The sequence below is a fragment of the Miniopterus schreibersii genome (genome assembly GCF_964146895.1).
Source record: "Miniopterus schreibersii genome assembly, chromosome: 18".
Lineage (NCBI taxonomy): Eukaryota > Metazoa > Chordata > Mammalia > Chiroptera > Miniopteridae > Miniopterus > Miniopterus schreibersii.
The window spans coordinates 34,598,239-34,612,334 of record NC_138121.1 but is presented as its reverse complement, the minus strand read 5'-3'; the positions used below and the strand labels follow the sequence as shown (position 1 = coordinate 34,612,334).

Sequence of the window (14,096 nt, the reverse complement as noted above, 5' to 3'; positions counted from 1 at the left end):
TTCCAAAGGATATACAGTGATGAGTCTCCCCCAAACCTTGTTCCCTATTGTTAGCGGCACGTGTGTATGCTTGTGTTCCTTTTCCCCTCATGGTAGTGTGCTCTGTTGTTCCACACCTTGGTTTTTTTCCATTTGACATAATTCTAATTTGGATCTAAAAAATGACTTTATTGTATTGCATTGTATCAATACTCCATAATTTCATTAACTGGGCCTCCAAGATAGCCACTCAGGTTGTTTTCCAAACTTTTGTCATTACTGACAGCACTGCAGTGAATAATCTTGTACGTATGTTATTTGGTAGGAGAGTTTGCAGCTTTTAATAGAGACCAGAATTGAGATTCTACTCGGAGATTATGTCCAGGGAATTTCATCAGTTCAGGTACTAAGAAGGTGGGCCATTTCTTGTCTCTGTTATATAGTCCTCTGATCTTGGGGTCAGTAACCTAATCTACCGTGCTCTGGTGCCTTAAATTTTTCACTGGTGATGTTTCTGGTCACAATGGTGATGAGAGCTTTTCTGAATAGGTTATTTTCTGGTGCTGAAACGGTCTGTCTCTCGGTGTTCTGTGCCCACCTCTGCTCAGCAGGCTGGCCAGTTAGTTCAATACAGATAGCAAGTACATGTTGGCACCGGAAATCAATGGGTTGGGGCCCATTATCAATATGCATCCCAACCTTGGTCCCAGGTTAGAACACTTGAACCACGGGTTCAGGCTTCAGGATGTTTGCATTTGGGAAATAAATCAGAGTTCCCCAAATTCAAAGAACCGTAGTAAAAAAAAAAAGTATCAATGCTACCATCAGCAACAAAGCAAGGTGAACAGCTCTTCTCACAGGACAGACAGCTGGAAGGCAGAGCTGCAGCGGTAAGCAGCCAGGCACAGGCTCTGCTCCTTCCGATTAGGTCTGCGGCAGGTACTCACGAGGACACGCTTCAGATACAGACCTAACCTCCATCACCGATAGATAGCTCAGGGGAGCCGGCAGGGTTTTCAATCTAAAGATGCAACAGCCACACACACACACTTCGGATAATTATCCGAACTCATTGTTAGCTCAGAGGAAAAGAAAGGTGCGTAATCTAGTTAAAGATACAGCTGCCTCACTGCACACAAGGCCTCACCACACAACTTCCATATGGTGTGGTCATACCGTAATATTTTGAAAAAAAAGAAAAAAAGTCATCTTCGTCAGCATCCTGCTCCCCAGATGGGCTACCCTACAGCTATTCTAGATTTAAAAGAAGAATGTATCATACAGGGGTGGGCAAAAGTAGGTTAATAATAATAAGTAATAATAGGAGAATAAATGCTGTGTTTCCCATGCTCATAACTGTAAACCTACTTTTGCCATGTATTTGGGGGGGGGGGGAAGAACATTCATTCCAAAAGATACATACACATAAAGGAAAGACAACATCAAACCTTCTGCGCTCCCCCCAGCTGTAAAATAGGTAGCCATCCTTACCCTCAAGAACTTCTAATTTGCGTCTGTGAATCACTGAAGTAATTGTCACCCTGGGACTTGGGCACAAGTTCATTTATTTAACAAACCTTCATTGAGTGTCCGCTATGGACCAGGCCCTGCCACAGCCCTGAAGATGCGGTGGACAGACAGAAGTCCTTGGCCCATGGAGCTTATAGCTTATGTTCTAGTAAAGGCAAGGGAAAATAAATAAATAAAGCATAGTATATCACGATACTAAGTAATATCAAGAAAAATAAAGCAGGCAATGCAATCCGGAGTGAGGGGTGGCGGGAGGAGGGCCACAGTTTTAATTTGAGGTGGTTAGGGCAAGCCTCACTGAGAACTGGAGGAAGGGAGGTGATTTATTTATTTATTTATTTATTTTTTAAAATATATCTTTATTGATTTCAGAGAGAGGAAAGGAGAGGGAGAGAGAGAGAAACATCAATGATGAGAGAGTCATTGATCGAGCCCACAACCTGGGCATGTGCCCTGACCGGGAATCAAACCCGGATCACCTGGACCGCTGAGCCATGCCCGGCCGGGCGGGAGGTGATTTAATGGGGACTCTTCAGGCAAAGGAAATAAACCTCCCCTCATACAGTTGAGGGTAAGACCTTTTTATCTCCAACTAATCAGGAGCCCTAAAATTCTATTACCAGTAACACACACTTTTAGGTTAAAATGCTAAAATGAAAATATACAGTTATCAGCTATTATAGCCTTTGCGCGAGTGTGTTTATCTGGTATCTTTGTAAGTTTGGACGAGAGAGGGGAGTAAGGAGAGGTATGTGGAGCTAACAGATCTTGGGAAGTGTGGGGAGGGAGCATGAGGCGGGAGACCGGGTGGCCCCAGCTGGGGAGCAGGACTGGACTGCTCCCTGCGCCTAAGCGCCGCTTTCGCTTCTCCCACTGTGCCCGGCGTGTCCAGTCCTGGGCATGATCCTGGGGCTCTCAGCTGGTTCCTCTTAACGGTGGTGCTGAGCGAGGTGCCCTGGGAGGCAGGAAGCAGGCTGCCCTGTGGTTTGTAATGCGTCTCCTGAGGGCCTCTGAGTGTTCTGGAGTAGTGCTGGGGACAATGGTATCAATGGGGACACAGGAAAGCAATTCTGGGGCTCTTGGCTCTGTTAGTCTATGGTTAATTTAACAGCCCTCAGAAAAATAAACCAGCCAGGACACTCTGAGAGCTTCCTCCTTAATCAATGCAGGAAAGCAGCGTGATTTAGGATGTTCGCCTCATCTTCTGAAATTCGACAGGCCCCTGTGTCTGAATCCTAGGTTTACCTTTGTTCCTGTAAGTTCAATTCTTGAGAATGCTTCTGGAGACATAAACTGCAGACCGTGGGTCACAAACTCAGATGCTTACAGGGAACAGGCAGTAATGGACACGAGCAGGTGAGAGCCGGTGGGGACTGATAAACTGGATTGTGCCAGCTTATGGAGATTGGTACCTGTTGGGTATGAGAGCTCAGTGTTGCTAGAATTTCTCACTTTCCAATCAAAGCTGGAAATCCAAATTTTTAGGCCAGAATCTTCAGACTTTTAAATGTTGGCCACTAAAAGACAGTTGGATATGCTGTGTAGGCCAGTTTATGATTTCTGATATGAACAGGTAATTTGGTTCCTTATGGAACATGATAGGAGAGGTAGGCAAAGGAGGGACATCTGATCAACTTGACAGTTTGAGAAGGTAAATATTTTAGGGAGTTGGCCTCTGCCAAGTTGACCCCTTTGCCAAGGTTCTCCCTCCTGTGTTTCACCAAAGGGTTATTCTGGGAAAACTGGCAATATCTGTGTAATCCTGGTGGAGTGGGAGAAAATGCTGAATGGAGAAGTCACAGGCCTGGCTGGTTCACACACTCACTGTGCAACCTCACACACATCTCCCAACCCCCTCAGGATTTAATTTCCTCGTCTGCCGAATGAGGAGCTGGACTTCAGGGGTTTCAAAATGTTCCCCCTTCAAGCTCAAGAAGTCTTCCGAGATAGTTTCGAGGGGTGCGACAGAGCAGGATCCTGGGGCTTAGAGAAAGGCAGTGCAGCCTTTTGTTCTGTTTTTTCTTTGGGGCGTCTGCTTTTCTCTTTTAGATCTTGAACTTCTGCATAAATAAATAAATAAATAAATAAATATATATATATATATATATATATATATATATAGAGAGAGAGAGAGAGAGAGAGAGAGCCCACTTTCAAAAGTTTCATAATCATAGAATTAGTTTATCACCTCTAGGGTTATTGCAAAGTATTTGCAAACTCCAGGAAACCTGAAGCTAATCGGAGTAACAGTCTTTTCTGCCTTTGCCTACTGATGCTTGTCCGGTTAGAATGGCAGCTAGTTCCAACCTCAGGCATAAATCAAGTCAACAAGTCGCCAGCAAGTACTATGGGAAGATTCTGACACATGAACCAGTGCAGTAGCTTGTTTGGGGGACTTTGTTTTGGTGAGCAGATGTGTTTTCTTTGTGATATTAGAGTGCTCAGTACAATACACTGTAGTCATATTTGCTACTTAAAAACCTTTCCTGGTTCCTATGATTTGAGAAATTATATTAACATGTCATCGTGATCTGCAACTTCCCATTCGAACGGGTCTGAAAATTGCTCAACTGACTTTTTAAAAATCTAGTTATAATTTATTGATAACCTGATATGTGCTGACTTTATGTTTATCATATTTAAGCTTCGGATTATTAACACTGCAAAAGAGATATTTTTGTCTTTATTTTACTAATAAATAAGGGAAGTAAGGCTGCCTGGACCACAGGGGATTCTCACCCTGCCCCAGCTTGTTCTCAACCAGACAACCTCTGAGGTTGCTTCCAGCCCTGAGAAGTTAGGAGGCAGGAATCTCCTGTTTGCAGTCGTCCTACCATCAACTGCAAAACTGCTTTCAACTTTCACCTTTCCAGATCCTCTTATCTATTGAATGGAAATGTGTTGACTCACAGTTATTCAAGTTTGTTGCCCTAATCTTAACTGACAGAGGGTCTCTGAATTAAAGGAGTCCCTTTCGTGACCTGGACATCTTCAGTGGGAAATGAAAGAACTTCGGGTGACGGGAAGGACTCACCTAGAGGATAACAACTTGGCAGTCAGGGTAATTATTCAGTTCTGTGTTGCTTAGAGCAGTACTTTCCTACCTTGGCTGCATGGGCAATTACAGAGAGATCTTCTAAACATCCTGAGGCCTGAGACCCATTGCCCTGAGGTCAGGGCAGGGTCTAAGCAAAGGTGATTTTTAAGTTTCCCAGGTGATTCTAACGTGCTGTAAGGTTTGAGATTCTCTGATAGAGGCTTCCAGTGTCCTGTACAAAACCAGGCGTGATAACCCCCAATGACAGCAGTTCTTTCTGTGGGCACATTGCAGGTGTGGTGCGTGAACAGTGCATTTGGTGTAAGACACACGTTTATTGAGCACCTGTGTGCTAGGTGCTGGGGATACTTCCAGGATCAAGACTGAGCCTGCCCATGCCTCCAGAGGCTTTCTTTCTAGTGGGTGGGGACAAATAATAACACACAAACAGGGCTGTGATAAGTGTTAAGAAGGAAATAAACAGTAATTACGGGCTCTCTGAGCAGCCATTTTTGCAAGATCCACAGGAGCCAACGATCAGGCAAAAAGGAATCGAAGGTGAGCAGGTCTGCAGACAGGACGGTCGGTGGTGTGTTTGAGGAACAGAAAAGGCTGCAGTCACTTTCGTTTATCTAGAAATAGGAGGGGCAGAGGGTGAGCAAACGCCCTGATAGCTTGTCTAGTTTACACAAATTACTCAGGGTGTTCTTGCCAACAGTGTACACTCCGAAAAGAGAAAACAGAGAAGTAGCCACCAGCGTGCTGGCCAGTGAGCGCAGCCAGAGTTGCTGACTGTGAGAAAAAGTTGGGGGGGTCTGCGTGACACGGGGATAAACCATGAAAAGGGAAAAAATCAGTGACATATTTGGTGTGCAGAGGACTTGGCCTGATCCTCTGAGTCTTTTATCTTGTTACTAACCATCCCTTGAGCACAGCCTGTAGGTGGGGCTGAGCTGGCTCACTGTGGAAGACATTCGGGTCTCTGACACTCTTTTTGAGGTCTCTACCTAATCAAACTTTCCACAAGATGTTCGTGAAATATCTATAATGTTGGGGAAATCAAAACTTATCTCTTGGAGACCTAGATATTTCTATGATTTTCTTGTTTTCAGAAACACAGACCCAGCTTCTTCCTTTCCCTGTTTTCATATTAGACTTCTACTTAAATTGTGCAAAGCCACTAACTGCTTAACATCGAATGGTAACCAGAGGAGAAACTGATTTGTTTTCAGCAAAATACACTGATTTATTTTCAGCAAAACTTCCTAAGGTCCCTCTGCTCTTAAATTGAATATATTTTTTTTTCAATCCTATAGCCTGGAATTAATTTCCCTGGTTTGACACATTGTTACTCAGCCTCTATAAAACAAACCAGGGGGTTCAGTGCAAGGAAAAAACTATAATTAGCATGGTTTCTCAACCCAAATGGCCAAGCATTCCAATATTCGCCAAATGCTTTTAAATAAGAGGTGATCTGCCCTGATAAAATGGGAGTGCTTTAAAAGATGATCTTCATAAGAAAGATAGCTCTGCCCTGACCAGTGTGGCTCCCAGGCACCAAGAGGTCACAGGTTCGATTCCCAGTCAGGGCACATGCCCGGGTTGCGGGTTCGATCCCTTGTAGGGGGCTTGCAGGAGGCAGCCGATCGATGTTTCTCTCATTGATGTTCCCCTCTCTCTCCCTTCCCCTCTCTCTAAAATCAATAAAATATGTTAGAAAGAAAGAAAGAAAGAAAGAGAAATAGTCCTTCTTAAACAGTCCATATCAGGAAAGAAAAAATACTCACCCAGTTATTAAAGAAAAAACAAAACAAAACAAGATTATGGTAGCTGCTAAAGGATTTGTTTTGTTCCTAACAAATTAATATATGAGTTTTATAAGGTCTTCCCAAGACATAAGTTGGAGTGTGAAACATGGACCGTGGGGTCCTGGAAAGATGGTGACCAAATTATAGCCGTGCCTATAACTAATGAAGAAAAAAGAAGTCGAGAAATATTCAGAGGAAACCTGGTGCAATTTTCTCTTTTTTGAAGCTTAAACGAGACAAGATGGATTTAAATTGCACCAGGATGGGTTTCTTCTTGAAATAAGAGGCTTATGATGCCTGTAAAACAAACCAGTTGATTAGAAAAATACGTGTCTATAGTTTCCATCAGTTTGCAGGCTATATGGGGTAGATTTTTTTAAAAAATTAACTTATTTAATTCTCACCCAAGGATATGTTTATTGATTTCAGAGAGAGAAGCTTCGATGTGAGAGAAACATCAATCACTTACCTCCTGTTCCCGCCCTGACCAGGAATCGAACCCGCAACCACTTGGCGTACGGGATGACTTTCCAACCAGGTCAGGGCCATAAAGATGTTTTTTGTTGTTTTTTAAAAATATATCTATTGATCTCAGAGAGAGGAAAGGAGAGGGGGAGAGAGAGAAACATCAATGATGAGAGAGTCATTGATCGGCTGCCTCCTGCACGCCCCCGACTGGGGATCGAGCCCGCAACCCGGGCATGTGCCCTGACCAGGGATCGAACCCCGATCGCCTGGATCCTAGGTCAACACTCAACCGCTGAGCCACGCCCGGCTGGGCCGTAAAGATGGTTTTTTAAAGCACAATTACACTACCTGCAAATTAAGGTTATTACCAAAATTAATAAAGGTAATTAATTAGTGGGTATTTACTTCACAAAATAATTTGCCAGGAGGCCAAAGGACCGTGTCTGTGTCGCTCATCGCTGCACTTCCAGAACCTATCGCTTTACCTCACGTCAGGCCATTCGAGCGCTTGTGAATGAATTTAGTCTTTAAACAGCACCTGCATGTCATGTCAGGCACCTGATCCCCCCAAACTCGCCTTGGACGGGGCTTCTCGGGGACGCTTGCACCCGCAGAGAAGCAGAGGCGGGGAGGCGGGGGTGGGATGCACGGGGGTGTCTTATCAAGGTAAACAGCAGAAACCTCTGTTTCCCGAAGACCTTTTAAGAGTAGGACAGGCAACTGTTTATAAACGCAGATCCGTGGAAGATTGGAACTGTCAAGTAGGATCATGCTTTGAAGTACATTCCTGGCTAAAAGCAGGGGATAAACTAGATAAAACTCAGAGACTCTGAGATCTGTCGCTGATTAAACGGGCCTAAGAGTGAGAGTCTTGCGGCTGCCTGGCTGAACACATCCCTTCGGCTGTTGTTATCACCGGCGGCCTCCCGATTTGAAAACAGTGCTGAACATGCTTTTAAAGGCTCTTGGAGGTGCTTTAAGCTGCAGATGAAAGGCCTCCCCGGCCCGCTTTACTCGGTGCTTGAACAGGAGCCCAAAGAGGAAGGCTGAAGGGCTTTCTAGTGATATCTTCCCCTCCTGCTCTAAAAGGAGCCCATGCCGTTCACTGAGTTCCCAGACCCTTATCAGATAAGCGATTGGCCAGTATTGCCTGTCATTCTCTGGGGGTCTTTCTTTGCACTTTCTTAGCGGTGTCCTCTGAAGCACAAAAGGTTTTCTGTTTTGATGTTCAATTTATCTGTTTTCTCTTGGGTTGCTTGCGTAAAACTTGTTCATTTTAACCAAGTCTGGTTTATTTACATTTTTTTTTTTTTAAATATATCTTTATTGATTTCAGAGAGAGGAAGGGAGAGGGAGAGAGAGAGATAGAAACATCAATGATGAGAGAGTCACTGATCGGCTGCAGCCCGCAACCCGGGCATGTGCCCTGACCGGGAATCGAACCCTGATCGCCTGGATCCTAGGTCGTTGCTCAACTGCTGAGTCACGCCCGGCCGGGCTATTTACATTTTCTTATATGGTGTTGCTAACCCAAGATCCTGGAGATTCACGATGTTTCCTTCTTAGTTGTGTGCTTTTACCTCTTACGTGTAGGTCTGTGATCCCTTCCCACTTATTGTGTGTGGTGTGAGGTAGAAGTCCAGCTTCATTCTCTAGCATTGGTATGTCCAGTTTTCTTTCTTGATTTAAATGTCTTGGCACACGCGTTGAAAATCAACTGACCGTAAATTAAAGGTTTATTTCTGGACTCTCAGTTTTATTCCAGTGATCTATATGCCTAGCCTTATGCCAGTGCCACGCCATCTCAACAACTGTAGTGTTGTGGTAAGTTTTGAAATCAGGAAGTGTGAGTCCGCCAACCTTCTTTTTTAAGGTTATTTTGACCGCCACGCGGGCATCACTTCTGCAGGTCTCACTGAGGTAGGGTCTAATCCTTCGTTTTCCAGTTTTAGGATCTCGGTGGTACCAGTTTCTCCCCAAAGGAAACAAGTATTGGAGCATTGGTTCATAGTCCTCAAACTTACAAATTGCCAAGTTTGAGGTATATGCTTTGGGATAGTCCTTTTTTGGTGACCTGAATCAAAATGCCTATACAGCGACCCTGGCTGTGGCTCAGCAGTTGAGTGTCGACCTAGGATCCAGGCGATCGGGGTTCGATTCCCGGTCAGGGCACATGCCCAGGTTGTGGGCTCAATCAATGACTCTCTCATCATTGATGTTTCCGTCTCTCTCTCTCCCTCTCCTTTCCTCTCTCTGAAATCAATAAAGATATATATATATTTTTAAAAATGCCTGTACAGCCTTGGCCAGTGTGGCCTGGTTGGGTGAGCTTCGTCCCGCGCACCAAAAGGCACGCCAGGGCACGTGCCTAGGTTATAGGTCTGATCCCTGGTTGGGGTTCGTGCAGGAGGCAGCCGATCGATGTTTCCCTCTGCCTCTCCCCTCCCCTCTCTCTAAAAATCAATTTAAAAACATATATATTTTTAAAAAAATGCCTATACAGGGAGTTTCCCCTCACAAGGTGCCACATTAATCACTAAAAGGTTGCTCGATAAACATGGAATTGGAAACTAAGGTTGAAGGGAGGGAAATAGTATAGTGGTTAAGAGTTGCAGGCTTTAGGGCCAAGCAGTTCCAAGTTTGAATCCCACCTCTGCCGTTGAAAGATTGTGTGACCAGGGCACAATTCGGGACCCTCTTCAATCTATAAAATGGAGAGAGAGAAACAAATCCCTTTCTCAAAGGCTGGTTGTGAAGGTACAGTGAAACGCCAAGTGTAAGCCCTTAGCACAGTGCCTGGGACTATTGGATATACTTGTAAATGCCTCATTCAGGCTGTGGAGAGCCCTTCCCCGCCGCAGCGCAGGCTTCCCGGGGCCCTGGCGAGCAGTGCTACCCCCGGCTGTGGGCGTTCCACCGCCTGATGGAAAATCAGGTCAGTGCTTTTGATGTCGATGATACTGTTTCTCGTCAATTTAAATTTCAAATGGGTAGTATTTATCTAGCCTGTAAATTCTTTGCAATAGCTTCTCAAGAGGGCCCAAATCCAGAAACCTCAGTTACCCAGATTACCACCAAGATTTAAGAAATAGGTAAAAACCAGTCAAAACAGATGTGACAAAAACTCATGCACTTAACCCACAGGAGAGCCCCACAGAAAATCTTTACTCGAAATCTGAGACTAAATAATAAAAGTTTAATCTGTATCTGAGTTCTTATTAGAACAGAAACATTAAAAAAAAATAGGAAAGAAGGCTGTTAGGTAGAAAAATGGAGAAGTATCAGCCCAGTAGTGATGAAAGAGAGACACACAAGGACAAAATGAAACACCAGACGCAAGTTTAAAATGATAAAACGGCATTCTAGGGGCCACTGACTATGGGGCACAAACAGATCTCCATAGTTTCGAGGGCGTTCATCGGTTATAATAGAACGCCACAGTGTTGACAGTGATAATGATGACCCTTCAACACCAAGTTTAAGTAACTTTCAGAGGGCCCTATTCGAGAAAACATTCGTTTTCTTGGGGAGAAAAGTTCTGTGAAGGAGCTGAAGATCTCGTGCCCAGGGGGTCGCTGCTTGTCTTCGGGTGCCAGGTAAATGAGGGGTTTCTGACCTTCGATTTGACTCAACAGGTTAAACCTGCAAACTAAAGCAGTGTTTAAGTCAGCCGTGTAGGGAGCTGCTTCTGTGCGTTCTGAGCTTGCTACGCGGTTGTTACTAAGTATCCTTGAGGGGAAATCAAAGCTGTAATTGTAACTTCTCTCTCAGCAGGGTTTCCTCCGGGCCCTGTCTCTGTCTCAGGGGAGTAGGGTCCCCTCCTGGAGGGCCTTCGTGGGGAACAGAGAATGAACCGGCTGGGCAGCCGGCACTGCCCCGCAGCCGTGGCCTCGGGCCGGGCGCAGACCCGCAGTGAGCCTGCGGTGGGCGGCTTTGCGGGGACCGACATTCAGGAGATGCCTGTCAGCTGGGAGGCGAGTGTCACACGTCGCCCAGGCTGGACTTGAACGGTAAACGGTTTCAAACAAACTTCAGGTCGGCCGGCCGACGTTCTGACATACCATTATTTTGTCTCTCTCTCTCTCATGCGAATAAGGAATTTCAAGTTTTAATTCGGTATTAAAGCCAGCTCAGGGTCTGACAGGCAAGCCCGAAGCCTTTTAGAGCTGAAGGCTTTTAGGAAAACCGCCCTGCCTCTTCCTTTTACAGCCGGGAAAGCCGAGGCCCTGGGACGCGTTATGATTCCATGTAGGTCACTCGGCTGGTTCGTTCGTGCGGGCGGGAGAGGAAACCCCGGTGTCCCCACGTCGGCCCGGGCGGCGGCGCCCCCGCGCGCCCCCCGCTCCCTCTCCATTTGTTCTTCCTGCGCCTTCGGAGCCGGGCCGCTCGCGACGTGGGCACGTGCGCCCGAGTGTCCGCAGGACGGGGATTGGGCCCCGCGGCCCAGCGCGCGCCGCGCGGTTCCCAGCTCGGCACCTGGGGCCGGTCTCGCCGGGCGCGGCGCCCGCGCGCGGCAGGTGCTGGCACCTGGGCTGACCGCCGCAGCGTCGCGGCCGCACTGCCCTCGCTCCCGATTCCACAGCACGGGCGTGTCACGGGGGCTCCCGAGCGAAAGGCCGGCGTGGGGCCGAATCCACGGCCGTTTGAAAGGGAGGCTCTGGAGGCTCCCTCGTGGCTTGCTCGGCGGACACGGGCTGGCGCGGAGACGCCCGGCGTGTCCGAGTGACCTCGGCGCCGACCCCGCCGCCGGTCGGCTCGGGCCGGGGCGTGCCCGCCGGGCCTGACGTGGCGGCGGGGCCGCGGGCAGGGGAGAGGCCCCCGCGAGGGCGCGGCCTGACGTGGCGGCCGCGGCGGGGCGGCGAGGGGAGCCCGGGCCGCTGCATTGCTCCGCGCTCCGGCCAGAGGGCGCCCGGCCCCCACACTTCCCCGCCCCGAGGCCGCCGGGGCTCCGGGAGTAACCGCCCCGGCGATTGGGTCGGCGGCGCGGCGGGGCCATGTTGGAGCGGGGCGGCGACCCCGCCTCCCGCCGCCCTCCGCCCCAGGTCGGGCCGGGCGGCGAGGGGAGGGGAGCGGCGGAGGGGATCCTCCCTCCCGGGTCGCCCGACGCGGCAGGAGCGCGGGCGGGAGCTGCAGCGGTCACGGCCGCCCCTCGGAGCGTGGGCCAATCAGCGGCGCGGGCACAAATATGCAAATGAGGTGCCGGTGCTGCCGGAGAGCCGCTCGCAGGGGCTGGTGGGGTCGCGCCGGGGGAGAGCACTGGGCCAATCAGGCGGGTGCGTGGCGGCGCGGGGGAGGCGGTGCCCCTTCACTCCTCCCTCCTCTCGCTCCCGGCCCCGCGCTGACAGGGGGGCCTGGCCGCGCCGCCGGTAAGTGCCGCCGCCGCCCGTCGCTGCCACCCGCCGCCCCAGGCGAGGAGAGGAAGCCCGGGGGCGCCGCGGGGCAGCAGCCGCGGCTCAACTGGTGGGGAGAGGCGGGGGCGGGTTCTGTCAGCTGGGTGGTCGCCGGAGGCCGCCCCCGCCCGGCCAGCCGTGCGTGTCAGTCTCGGTCGAGGCGGGGGGCGGCGGGGGCGCCTCAGTCATGGCGAAGCCCGAGAGCCCGCGGGCGGCGGTGAGTACGTGCCGCCGCCGCTCGGCCGGGGCGGGGGGTGGAGGGTCGGGGCTGGCGGGGCCGCGCCGCCGGAGCTGAGGGGCCCGCGCCCGGGGACGGCGGGCGCGCCGGGAGGCCGGGGAGGGGGCGCTGCCCGCACGTGCGGCCCAGCCAGCCCGCCGCCCGCCCCGCGCCTGTCATGGCTGCGGGCTGCTGCCCCCGCCCCGCAGCCCTCAGCCCCTGGGGTCGGGACCCGGCCGCCGGCCTGTTGCGTCGGGAAGAGGCGAGGGCAGGGTGGGCAGGGCTCCCCTTCCCCGCCCCGCGTGAGGTCGGGGCCTCCCCGCCTGCTCGCGTCCCTCCCGGGAGCCGGGCTTCCCTCCATCCTGCAGCCTCTGCCCCCGCCCGCCTTCTCGCCTCCGTGACTCATGACAGGGCGTCCCGCGCGAGCGCTGGGTGCCCCGAGCCGGGCACCCCCGGCGCTGTCCCAGGCCCGGCCTCCCGGGTGGCGACCTCACTGTCTCCCTGGGATCCTCCCCCCCGAGGGCTCCTCCACGTCCGCAGCGGGCCGGACCCGCGCCCTGCCGCGCTCGGCTCCGGGTGTGGGGCGCGATGGGTGGTTCCCGGGCCCTCCTCGGACATCATCCCAGAGCCGAGCGCGACCCGGAAAGCCCGGGTGTCTTACTGGCCTGTCGCCGTCGCCAGCGCAGTGGTTTCTGTTTGTTCCTTTTTTGGTTTTGTTTTGCCTTTTTTTTTCTTTTTCTTTTAAGAAAAATAAAACTTTCCAGAACAAAGTAGACAAGAACTTTTTTTTAAATTGTGGTATTAACAGTGTTACACAGTTTCTTTCTTGGCAGTCTGGGATTTGACACTAATACGACTTTTATTCCCCCGTATTAAATAAAGTGTATCTTCATTAATAAAATCACTATCGCAACTTAGTTTCTCAGTTTTGCATGCTACTTTTCCTCTGACCTCAGATCTCCAGTTCTACTTAAGCAGCTTTGATCTTTAACAGAAAAGAGGGCTTGTCTTGTGTAATGTTACTCGACTCTGTGCACAATTGCACAAGTACTTTTTAAAAGAACCACTAGGTCTACAAACACATGAAGGTATGGAAGGTGATCTTAAGGAGGATTCCACATTGCAGAGCAAGGGCTGTGGTGTGCACGCCTGTGTGTGTGGGTTTTCAATGCAGGAGGCTGAACATACTGTTTCATTTCTGTTGGATTTACAGAACTTGAATTTAAATGTGACTTTTTGCTAACAGCAGGCAGCAGGAGCCTTCTGTATGATAGATAACTGATAAGTATTTGTTGAATGAAAAATATCTATGCTCCAAGCAAGTTGAGCCAGTGTTTCTCTCTTCTGAGACACTTTCCATTTCTGCTCCAATTGCTTGGACACTTCACGTTAAATTGCTATAGTGTCCAACAAAGTATTGCTAAGTGTTAGTCCTTGGGAACTTTCCTATAAGTCACAGATCATGTAATACGGGCATGTAATGCTTTAGGGGGGAAGTCACCTCCCAGGTTTGGTTCTGGTATCTTGGTCACCCTTGAAAAGTTTTAGAAGAGTGGCGATTGTAGAGTTAAAAAACAAAAACCTTGTGATTGATTAACTAGAAAAAGATGATGTCCTAAGGACATAGGAAACAGCATTAGGGGGAAAAACATTGTGCTGGTGTAACC

General features: G+C 49.6%; 1 protein-coding gene across 11 annotated transcripts in view; it reads left to right on the top strand.

Annotated features, from left to right (window-relative positions):
• The window catches only part of CHD9 (chromodomain helicase DNA binding protein 9), a 165,929-nt gene that overhangs the window by 27,278 nt on the left and 124,555 nt on the right, over nt 1–14,096 (top strand). For 8 of the 11 annotated variants that reach the window (XM_081118960.1, XM_081118945.1, XM_081118959.1 and 5 more), the window contains exon 1: nt 12,047–12,188. The exons of 1 other annotated variant lie outside the window; for it this stretch is intronic. The gene's annotated coding sequence lies outside the window, so the exon portion shown is untranslated. Of the gene's footprint in view, nt 1–12,046; nt 12,189–12,410; nt 12,430–14,096 lie in introns of those variants that run through there. 2 more of the 11 variants (XM_081118950.1, XM_081118944.1) reach the window with 2 other exon arrangements.